This window comes from Schistocerca serialis, chromosome 5 (genome assembly GCF_023864345.2).
Source record: "Schistocerca serialis cubense isolate TAMUIC-IGC-003099 chromosome 5, iqSchSeri2.2, whole genome shotgun sequence".
NCBI lineage: Eukaryota > Metazoa > Arthropoda > Insecta > Orthoptera > Acrididae > Schistocerca > Schistocerca serialis.
In genome coordinates, this window is record NC_064642.1 from 769027708 (window position 1) to 769040006 (window position 12299).

The window sequence follows — 12299 nt, forward strand, 5'->3', positions numbered from 1 at the left end:
CTCCTGTCGAATTCTGTTCAGTACCTCCTCATTAGTTACGTGACTACCCATCTAATCTTCAGCATTCTTCTGTAGCACCACATTTCGAAAGCTTCTATTCTCTTTTTGTCTAAACTATTAATCGTCCACGTTTCACTTCCATATATGGGTACACTCCTTACAAATACTTTCAGAAACGACTTCCTGACACTTAAATCTATACTCGATATTAACAATTTTCTCTTCCTCAGAAACGCCTTCCTTTGCCATTGCCAGTCCACATTTTATATCCACTCTACTTCGACCATCAGCAGTTAGCAAATAGCAAAACTCATTTACTACTTTAAGTGTCTCATTTCCTAATCTAATACCCTCAGCATCACACGATTTAATTCGATTACATTCCATTATCCTCGTTTTGCTTTTGTTGATATTCATCTTGTATCCTCCTTTCAAGACACTATCCATTGCGTTCAGCTGTTCTTCCAGGTCCTTTGCTGTCTCTGACAGAATTACAATGTCATCGGCGAACCTCAAAGTTTTTATTTCTTCTCCATGGATTTTAATTCCTACTCCGAATTTTTCTTTTGTTTCCTTTACTGCTTGCTCAATATAGAGATTGAATAACATCGGGGAGAGGCTACAACCCTGTCTCACTCCCTTCCCAACCACTGCTTCCCTTTCATGCCCCTCGACTGTTATAACTGCCATCTGGTTTCTGTACAAATTGTAAATACCCTTTCGCTCCCTGTATTTTACCCCTGCAACTTTCAGAATTTGAAAGAGAGTATTCCAGTCAACTTTGACAAATGATTTCTCTAAGTCTACAAATGCTAGAAACGTAGTTTTGCTTTTCCTTAATCTATTTTCTAAGATAAGCCTCACGTGTTCCAACATTTCTACGGAATCCAAACTGGTCTTCCCCGAGGTCGGCTTCTACCAGTTTTCCATTTCGTCTGTAAAGAATTCGTATTAGTATTTTGCAGCCGTGGCTTATTGAACTGATAGTTCGGTAATTTTCACAACTGTCAACACCTGCTTTCTTTGTGATTGGAATTAATATATTCTACTTGGAGTCTGAGGATATTTCGCCTCTCTCATACATCTTGCTCACCAGATGGTAGAACTTTGTTAGGCCTGGCTTTGCCAAGGCTGTCAGTAGTTCTAATGGAATGCTGTCTACTCCCGGGGCCTTGTCTCGACTTAGGTCTTTCAGTGCTCTGTCAAACTCTTCACGCAGCATAATATCTCCGATTTCATCTTCATCCACATCCTCTTCCATTTCCATAATATTCTCCTCAAGAACAGCGCCCTTGTATAGACCGTCTATATATTCCACCCAACTTTCTGCTTTTCCTTCTTTCCTTAGAAGTGGGTTTCCATCTGAGCTCTTGATATTCGTACAAGTGGTTCTCTTTTCTCCAAAGGTCTCTTTAATTTTCCTGTAGGCAGTATCTATCTTACCCCTAGTGATATGCGCCACTACAGCTTTACATTTGTCCTCTATCCATCCCTGCTTAGCCATTTTGAACTCCCTGTCGATCTCATTTCTGAGACGTTTGAATTCCTTGTTGCCTGCTTCATTTACTGCATTTTTATATTTTCTCCTTTCATCAGTTAAATTCAATATCTCTTCTGTTATCCAAGGATTTCTATTAGCCCCGTCTTTTTACCCACTTGAACCCCTTCTGCCTTCACTATTTCATCTCTCAAAGCTACCCATTCTTCTTCTACTGTATTTCTTTACCCCATTCTTGTCAATCGTTCCCTAATGCTCTCCCTGAAACACTCTACAACCTCTGGTTCATTCAGTTTATCCAGGTCCCATCTCCTCAAATTTCCACCTCTTTGCAGTCTCTCCAGTTTTAATCTACAGTTCATAACCAATAGATTGCGGTCAGAGTCGACATCTGACCCTGGAAATATCCTACAATTTAAAACCTGGTTCCTGTATCTCTGTCTTACCATTCTATAATCTACCTGAGACCTTCCAGTATCTCCAGGCTTCTTCCATGTATACAGCCTTCTTTCAGGATTCTTGAAACAAGTGTTAGCTACGATTAAGTTATGCTCTGTGCAAAACTCTACGAGGCGTCTTCGTCTTTCATTCCCTACTCCCATTCCATATTCACCTACTACGTTCCCTTCTGTTCCTTTTCCTACTATCGATTTTCAGGCACCCATGACTATTAGATTTTCGTCTCCCTTCTCTATCTGAATAATTTGTTTTATCTCATCACGCATTTCATCAATCTCTTCGTCATCTGCCGAGCTAGTTGGCATATGAACTCGTAATACTGTGGCAGGCGTGGGCTTCGTATCTATCTTGGCCACAATAATGCTTTCACTATGCTGTTGTAGAAGACTACCCGCATTCCTATTTTCCTATTCGTTATTAAACCTTCTCCCGCATTACCCCTATTTGATTTTGTATTTATAACCCTGTATTCACCAGATCAGAAGTCTTTTTCCTCCTGCCACCGTACTTCACTAATTCCCACTATATCTAACTTTAACCCACTCATTTCCATTTTTAAATTTTCTAACCTACCTGCCCGATTAGGGGATCTGACATTCCACTCTCTGACCCGTAGAACGTCAGTTTCCTTTCTCCTAATAACAACGTCCTTCTGAGTAGTCCCCGCCTGGAGATCCAAATGTGGGACAATTTCACCTCCATCATCATTTACCCATACAGTAAAGCTGCATGCACTCGGGAAAAATTACGGCTGTAGTTTCCCCTTGCTTTCAGCCGTTCGCAGTACCAGCACAGCAAGGACGTTTTGGTTAGTGTTACAAGACCAGATCAGTCAATCATCCAGACTGTTCCCCCTGCAAGTACTGAAAAGGCTGCTGCCTCTCTTCAGGAACCACACGTTTGTCTGGACTCTCAGAAGATATATAACCGAGCGAGGTGGCGCAGTGGTTAGCACACTGGACTCGAATTCGGGAGGACAACGGTTCAATCCCGTCTCCAGCCATCCTGATTTAGGTTTTCCGTGATTTCCCTAAATCGCTTCAGGCAAATGCCGGGATGGTTCGTTGGAAAGGGCACGGCCGATATCCTTCCCAATCCTTCCCTAACCCGAGCATGAGCTCCGTCTCTAATGACCTCGTTGTCGACGGGACGTTAAACACTAACCACCACCACCACTCTCAGCAGATACCCCTCCGTTGTGGTTACACCAACGGTACGGCTATCTGTATCGCTGAGGCACGCAAGCCTCCCCACCAACGGCAAGGTCCGTGGTTCATGGGGGGGGGGGGGGGGGAGGAATTTAACTCCTATATTTGCATATTTCATTTGCTTTGTTAGACTGTAAAGGTAAGACTTCCGGCCACATCGGCTGCGTAGGTCATTTGATAGATTTTGTGCTGTGACATGTTGAAGGTCATGAGGTCTAACCTGTTGACTACTTTTACCGAAGTGAGATACCACAGTTATTTATGTCAGTTGTATTTTAACGCTTTTGTCTATTACGTATTTGATTAATAACGACAAATTAATTAGTGGCACTTAGTAAATAGTTCCAGGAATGATAAAAGTAAATTCATTCCTTAGAGATCTTGAAGTCGTGCATACCTCTGGGAAACAAGAAGTTGGGAAAAGCGAGTTTTGACCACTTTACAATCTGTGTCACCGAAGGAAAAACAAAGACGACCAGACAACAGCTAATTATCCTTTTCATGATCTTAGTGAAACAATGAGTTGGGATCCTGTGTTTATTGCAGGCTAAATCAAACACTTTTACTACCCAAGAGAGACTAACAGTTTTGATATTTAGCGAAATGAATGCTGATGTTCGTATATGTTACGATTCGCCAGGGGATACAGCAGCCGGTCCACATTCCAGTGGTCGAGTTGCATGATCCGAGGATTGTGTAAGTAGTGCAATCAACTAGTTTATTACCACGACACAAGTATAACTAATTTTTTCCTTCAGAGTATCACTATTGCAGTTGAGCAATCGAGAAAAATGCTCTAGTTGCTAATGAGTCGCCACTGCGGTAGATCCCAAAAGCTGTGAATGTCGAAGAAAATTAACTAGCAGATGTGGTAACAGTGTACGATGATTCTGTAATCTCGGAAGTTCTTCCAGATGTGGTGAAACGCATTCAGGCTAACTGCATGTAAGTGCCAAAATATTAATAAATCATTAGGTTTCAAGCAGCAAAAGTGAAGTATTTGAAGAGTAATTTGCTTTTTTCATGGAAATGGATTTCGCAAACAAAAACAAAGCAAAGTCTTTGTGCTCTATTTTGAAACAGGTTTTCGGAGGTTCACGACACAGTCTTTGTTCTTTTTGTAAGACGAAGAACTTTTATAAGGATCAGGTATCTGACACAAGAAGCAAAATTTGAAGCCACGAAGGAAGAACTTTTGTAAGGATTAGGTATCTGACACAAGAAGCAAAGTTTGAAGCCACGAAGGAAGAACTTTTACAAGGATTAGGTATCTGACACAAGAAGCAAACTTTGAAGCCACGAAGGAAGAACTTTTATAAGGATCAGGTATCTGACACAAGAAGCAAAGTTTGAAGCCACGAAGGAAGAACTTTTACAAGGATTAGGTGTCTGACACAAGAAGCAAAGTTTGAAGCCACGAAGGAATGTACTGTAAGGAGGAAACAGCTATGGATTACATCTTCGTCTAGTAAACAGCAATGAAAATCTGTATCAGGAGGCTACATGAAAATCTGCTTCTTCATCAAACAAGTGAGTTATTTTCCATCTTAATTATCATTTATTCGTTTATTTAGTCTTAACGTGTAAAAAATCTGTCATGCAACTTGATTTGATGTATTGAACCAAACAACATGTAAAATTACAGAGTAACACGCCACAACGTCTATGGTGCGACGCGTTTGCCGTATACTCACACTGCTGCGCTGCACTAGAAAGCCTCACCATGACGTCAGAGAGCTATAGCCAATAGCTCCACAAGTCTCTCGTTAGAAGAAACCTGTTCGTCGCGAGGATGACCCTGTTGAGAACTACATATGTAGAGCTGAAGCCTAAAGATGTAGAAGCTCTTTTCACATTAAAAAATCGGAGGCTTTTAGTTTTTTGCACGCTCTCGCAATTCTACATATACACCACCACCTACATTCCATTCAGATAAATACAAGTATGCGTGTTGTCTCTCTCTACTAACTTTCTGGTTTCACCGTCAGAGGACTCTGCCATCCTGGCAGACGAGTAACAGATTCTTCTCGTAGGCGCTAGATGCCTCTCTTGTCGTTTCTGCCACGCAAAATCGTTCCGTTTCACACAGGTCAAACTAACTTTATGATGATTATTTGGTTATTTTAGGAACAGCCAACATGCGTATACGTTTACTTCGTATTAAATTTTATAATGATAAGTAAAATGAAATACCAGTGTGATCTACATTACATGGATACTCTGCAAAACACATTTATGTGTCCTGCAGTGTGTTCATCGAACCAGCTTCACAATTTTCTATTGTTCCAGTCTCGTATAGTATGCGAGAAGAACAAACATCTATATCTTTCCGTACGAACTCTAATTTCCCTTATTTTGTCATGATCGTTTGTCCGTATGTACGTCGGCGTCAATATAATATTTTCGCATTCGGAGGAGAAAGTTGGTGACTGGAATTTCGTGAGAAGATTGTTTCGCAACGAAGAACGATTTTGTTTCACTGATGTCCATCCAAAATCCTGCAGCATTTCAGTGACACTCTCTCCCCTATTTCGCGATAATACAAAACGCTCTGCCCTTCTTTGAACTTTATCGATGTACCCCGTCAATCCAGTCTGGTAAGGATCCCACACCGCGCAGCAGTATTCTGAGAGAGGCAAGCGTAGTGTAGGCAGTCTCCTTAGGGGATCTCTTACATTTTATAAGTTTTCTGCCAATAAAACGCAGTTTTATGGTGTAACTCTTAAATACAGCCAGTACGATAACTTGTCCTCTGATCGAAAGTTTGTCGTTAATATGAAGATTCTGACATTGAAAGCCATGTTCGTTTTACTACAGTATGGCTTTTTACTTAGGTGTTTTGTTTTGCCGATGGTCCATTTTGTCTTCTTATAAGTGATATGACTATGGCCACAGGTGGTGCAAGGGCGAAAGAAGAATACTGATTTAAGGGTGCGCGGAAAGTACGAATGAATCACTAACTATGAAATGAAATATACTCTCTATATCTTTAACTTTCTTGTTGTCAATTACTTCAAAATCAGAGTGACAACATTTAACATCATTCGCTCCCTTGAGCAAGTTAATTCCAACTAGACGTTTCTCCTTGCTACAGCATCACAAAACATGGCGTCATTCCGTTACACAACAGCTTCCCACCACGTGCGAAAAAGGAGGAGAACAAAGACTACATTTGAGGCCAAGTGGTTTAGATGATTTGTAACTTGTCGAAGACCTTGTTTTGGTTTATAGACACATCATTTACTGAATCTTAGTAAAATTTAGATAACAATTTGTCAAGTTCAAGCGCTGAAATAATCATACATTCCTAAATCACAAAAATGGTTCAAATGGCTCTGAGCACTATGGGACTTAACATCTATGGTCATCAGTCCCCTATAACTTAAAACTACTTCAACCTAACTAACCTAAGGACATCACACACATCCATGCCCGAGGCAGGATTCGAACCTGCGACCGTAGCAGTCGCGCGGCTCCGGACTGAGCGCCTAGAACCGCTAGATCACCGCGGCAGGCCCTGAATTATAACTCGTTACACCTGACATAATGATATTTAGAGAACATTCATTTCTACGAACTTTTCTATTTATATTTGAACTTGTCATATTTACTAAAGTACTTCGAAGTTGGGTAATTCGTTGCCTGCTGTTCGAAGAATTTTCAGTGATTGAGTAATGCGAACTGCTATTGCTAATGTGAGGGCAGCAGAAATTGACAGTCTGAAACTGTCATCATATTTCTAAATGGATGCTTCGTCTATCTGCAAAAGTACTTCGAAATCTCGTACATATATGTGCACGAAATGTTTGAATTCCATTCAGGATAATCATACCTGTACATTTATGGCATTTAAAAGGCCTAAATCTCCATCTCGCCAGTGGAGACTCGTTGCATAATTTGAAAGTGTCCAAACAAATAGTGTCTTTCCCCCCAACACACAGAGAATCGCGTTCGCATCTATGTTTTACTGAAGGAAAGCAGAAAGCTGGAAGTTGAGCCATATGCTACGCCGCTGTAAAAGTTTCTTCATATAAAAGAAGCAAAGCTGCGTCCTATACCGCATTTTATTTCTCCATGCACAGGGCGAATCACCTAAAACTTGCACCGCGCCAGCCGTAGTGGCCGTGCGGTTCTAGGCGCTACAGTCTGGAGCCAAGCGACCGCTACGGTCGCAGGTTCGAATCCTGCCACGGGCATGGATGTGTGTGATGTGCTTAGGTTAGTTAGGTTTAATTAGTTCTAAGTTCTAGGCGACTGATGACCTCAGACGTTAAGTCGCATAGTGCTCAGAGCCATTTGAACTATTTTTGCACCGCAGATATTGCAGAATGTGGAAGTGCTAGTGATGTGCGGTTTTCACAGAATGGATTGGTAGTCGGGGGCTCGTATTGTTAGTCATTACACAGACTTTTATACTATTTAGAAACTGAATTTTTTGTGAAAAGATGCACCTTTTCAAAAGGAATTACGCCTCTTGACATTAATAGACTAAAAGTAGAGTAAACTAGAATGTCAGTGGTGTTTGTCGCAGGATTCCAGTGCGAGTCATTTAGATGATCTCGTATTTTAAAAAGTTCCCACACCAACACTTGTACAATTCCTGTTATAGGACACACAAAGAATAAGTGCACACACTAGTTACGTGGATTTGCCCAGTAAAGAGACAACTGACCATGACAGGCTGGTTTCAAAATGACCACTGGCAGCGGCAGTACACGCTTCCAGTCTGGTATGGAACGACTATTGAACACCTGCTAGCATTTCAGTGGAGATGTCCGAACGTGCAGCAGTTAAACGTCGTTTCATGTCACCGGGTGTAGCTGATGTGGACAGCGCCTTCCAGCTATCAACCAAAAATGTCTACAGGTGTCAAATCCGGAAATGGGCCAGTCAAGGTACAGGTCCTTTGCATCCAATTCAGCAATCTGGAAACAGTTGGTGAAGAAATGCTGTAGTACTTCGTGCATTATGGGCTGGACAGTCATCTTGTTGGTACCACAAGTTACTTCTAGTCTGCAGAGGAATGACTGACTTCTGTCATCTGTGAAAGATGGTCTTTTAGAAGGCTACGATACTTGGGCAGGTTCAGCATTCCGTCTGTGAAAAATAGGCCTATGAGCTGATGGTTATCCAACACTACACGTTTACGTTCCATGGGCGCTGACTTTACACCTTACGAAGCCGACGGAGTTCGTCAGCAGACCAATAGTGCATTTTTGGCGGTTTACCTGGCCGTGACGGATGAATGTGTCTTCATTACTAAACAAGATACGTGATACATCTGGAATATGCTGTCTTAATAACCATGTACAGAAGTTAATACGATTCTCATAATCGTTTCCGTATCACTCTTGATCGAGAGAGCTGTGACATAGATGGAACGTATGTCGACGGAGAATGCATAGGTTGTTTGCCTGACCCATGCCATTTCCTCGTGCGATTGCTCGGGAGTTAACGCGCGGGTCAACTGCAACAACAAGAAGAACATCAATTTACCTCCATTCTGTTATCACTCATTTCCCTCTGTTACGTTGTCAATGTGTTACACTACCATGTTCACATAAATGGTTAAAGGGGTTTATGAGTAATTGCCGATATGGTTGAAGTCTACTGAAATATCTTGCAGCATACATTACACAAGAGCGAACTGCATTCTTCCTGCACACTTCATACGCTTTGAGCAAATCGGCTTTTTCTGCACTGGTAAATCCCAGCCCCCACTTGCGACCTACTGCTTGGACTGTCACACACTAACTGACCAGCAAGTTGCAATCCACTCAAAGAACACACACGCACACAGTAAGCAAACAACAAAATCGTCCCTAGAAACTACGCATGCTGAATGGCACACAGCCTGCAGCTGTGACCGAGTGGTTCTAGGCGCTTCAGTCCGGAAACGCACTGCTGCTATGGTCGCAGGATCGAATCCTGTCCCGGGCATAGATGTGTGTGATGCCCTTAGGTTAGTTAGGTTTAAGTAGTTCTACGTCTAGGGGACTGATGACCTCAGATGTTAAGTCCCATAGTGCTTAGAGCGATTTGAACCATTTGAATGGCACAAAAAATTGTCAGTGTGGAAACGTTGCACAGTACAGAATCTTGTAAACAAGTCACACTACACTCCTGCAATAAACACCACTGAAATTCTGATTTATCCTACCTTTAGTTTGTTAATGTCAACAGGCATTATTCCTTTTTTTTAATAAAAAGTGTATGTTTGCACAAAAAGTATACTCTCTGAGTATTACTATGATCTGCGTACTGACTACCACTCCATTGTGTGGAAGCTGCAAACAATAGCACTTTCCATTTGCACAATATTTATGGTGCAAGTTTTAGGAGATTCACCCTGTATATAAGTTGGAGTCACTTGTTCACAGTAGGGGGCAAGGCAGTATCACACCACTTTGTTAAGGCGTGTTGCATACATTCAGGGGCATCTTGGGTTTTACCCACACGGCGCATGTGTCCCTTCCCCCTCCACTCCTGTCCACTCCATCCCAGCCCTGGAAATCGCCAGGAATTGAAATTTTGTTGGTAAATTCAAAAAAAATGGTGGGAAATTTAGATTCATTGGAGGAGATATAAAAATTTGTGTTTTCACATTGATGCTCTGAGACCAACTGACCTAGCTCACACACCACCAACAGAGGTCACTGCTGACCTTCCTGCACTCCACTCCCTCTCCTCACTTTCCTTTTCATTCTCCTCACATCCCCTCCCCTCCCCTATCAGGAAATTGGCGGGAAAACGACACAGTCTGTGCTGATCTGCTGGACAGGATGGATATATAAGTCTATATTATTTTGCATACAGTGAAGAATATTGGTTACTTAAACAATTTGCTTAGCCGTGGTCTAGGGGTAGCGTCTTTGATTCGTAATCAAAAGGTCTTCGGTCCCAGGTTCGATCCCCGCCACTACCTAAATTTTGATAAATAATCAGCATTGGCGGCCGAAGACTTCCGGCATAAGAAGTCAGCCTCATTCTGCCAACGGCCATGTCAAAGAGGGCGGAGGAGAGGATAGAGGTTCACGGCACTCTCTTGTCCTAGGGGTGGGAAATTGCCCCTAAAGGCGGAAGAATAAGCAATGATCAAAGACATGAGGATGCAGAAGGCAATGGAAACCACTGCATTAAAGACACGTAATGTGTATCCACAGGACATGTGGCCTGTAATTGAAGAAGTGTCATGATGATCTCTCCATTGGCAAAAGATTCTGGAATAGTCCCCCATTCGGATCTCCGGGAGGGGACTGCCAAGGGGGAGGTTACCATGAGAAAAAGATTGAATAATCAATGAAAGGATAACGTCCTACGAATCGGGGCATGGAATGTCAGAAGCTTGAATGTGGTAGGGAAACTAGAAAATCTGAAAAGGGAAATTCAAAGGCTCAATCTAGATATAGTAGGGGTCAGTGAAGTGAAGTGGAAGGAAGACAAGGATTTCTGGTCAGATGAGTATCGGGTAATATCAACAGCAGCAGGAAATGGTATAACAGGTGTAGGATTCGTTATGAATAGGAAGGTAGAGCAGAGGGTGTGTTACTGTGAACAGTTCAGTGACCGGGTTATTCTAATCAGAATGACCAACACCGACAACGATAGTTCAGGTATACATGCCGAAGTCGCAAGCTGAAGATGAACAGATAGAGAAAGTGTATGAGGATATTGAAAGGGTAATGCAGTATGTAAAGGGGCACGAAAATCTAATAGTCATGGGCGACTGGAATGCAGTTGTAGGGGAAGGAGTAGAAGAAAACGTTACAGGAGAATATGGGCTTGGACAAGGAATGAAAGAGGAGAAAGCCTAATTGAGTTCTGTAACAAGTTTCAGCTAGTAATAGCGAATACCCTGTTCAAGAATCACAAGAGGAGGAGATACTTGGGAAGATTTCAATTAGATTACATCATGGTCCGACAGAGATTCCGATATCAGATACTGGACTGTAAGGCGTACCCAGGAGCAGATATAGACTCAGATCACAATATAGTAGTGATGAAGAGTAGGCTAAAGTTCAAGACATTAGTCAGGAAGAATCAATACGCAAAGAAGTGGGATACGGAAGTACTAAGGAATGATGAGATACGTTTGAAGTTCTCTAACGCTATAGATACAGCAATAAGGAATAGCGAAGTAGCAAGTACAGTTGAAGAGGAATGGACATCTCTAAAAAGGGCCATCACAGAAGTTGGGAAGGAAAACATAGGTACAAAGAAGGTAGCTGCGAAGAAACCATGGGTAACAGAAGAAATACTTCAGTTGATTGATGAAAGGAGGAAGTACAAACATGTTCCAAGGAAAATCAGGAATACGGAAATACAAGTCAAACTGAAGTGCAGGGAAGCTAAGACGAAATGGCTGCGGGAAAAATGTGATGACATCGAAAAAGATATGATTGTCGGAAGGACAGACTCAGCATACAGGAAAGTGAAAACAACCTTTGGTGACATTAAAAGCAACGGTGGTAACATTAAGAGTGCAACGGGAATTCCACTGTTAAATGCAGGGGAGAGAGCAGATAGGTGGAAAGAATACATTGAAAGCCTCTATGAGGGTGAAGATTTGTCTGATGTGATAGAAGAAGAAACAGGAGTCGATTTAGAAGAGATAGGGGATCCAGTATTAGAATCGGAATTTAAAAGAGCTTTGGAGGACTTATGGTCAAATAAGGCAGAATGGATAGATAACATTCCATCAGAATTTCTAAAATCATTGGGGGAAGTGGCAACAAAACGACTATTCACGTTGGTGTGTAGAACATATGAGTCTGGCGATATACCATCTGACTTTCGGAAAAGCATCATCCACACAATTCCGAAGACGGCAAGAGCTGACAAGTGCGAGAATTATCGCACAATCAGTTTAACAGCTCATGCATCGAAGCTGCTTACAAGAATAATATACAGAAGAATGGAAAAGAAAATTGAGAATGCGCTAGGTGACGATCAGTTTGGCTTTAGGAAAAGTAAAGGGGCGAGAGAGGCAATTCTGACGTTACGGCTAATAATGGAAGCAAGGCTAAAGAAAAATCAAGACACTTTCATAGGATTTGTTGTCCTGGAAAAAGCGTTCGACAATATAGAATGGTGCAAGCTGTTCGAGATTCTGAAAAAAGAAGGGGTAAGCTATA